Here is a 347-nt window from a genome sequence, read left to right on the forward strand (position 1 = left end):
GATGTATATGAGAGGATATAAAGTACACAGAACCAGGAGGTGGGAGGAGTTATCCATAAGAGACACTGATGGAAAAATAAATAAGGAAGAGAGAGAGAAAGACAGAGAGAGACAGATAAACATAGGACAAAAAAAAGTCAGAGGGGGAATGGCAGAGACAGAGACAGAGAGGAAATAAAGGAAATCAGAGAGTGAGAGAGACAGAGAATGAGAGAAAGTGAAGCAGAGAGAGACAGAGAGAGAGAAAGACAGACATAGGACAAAAATAAGTCAGAAAGAGAGAAAGAGAGAGAAAGAGAAAGAGAGAGAGAGAGAGAGAGAGAGAGAGAGAGAGAGAGAGAGAGAGA

The sequence above is a fragment of the Vombatus ursinus genome, unplaced genomic scaffold (genome assembly GCF_900497805.2).
Source record: "Vombatus ursinus unplaced genomic scaffold, bare-nosed wombat genome assembly UNPS02014841.1, whole genome shotgun sequence".
NCBI lineage: Eukaryota > Metazoa > Chordata > Mammalia > Diprotodontia > Vombatidae > Vombatus > Vombatus ursinus.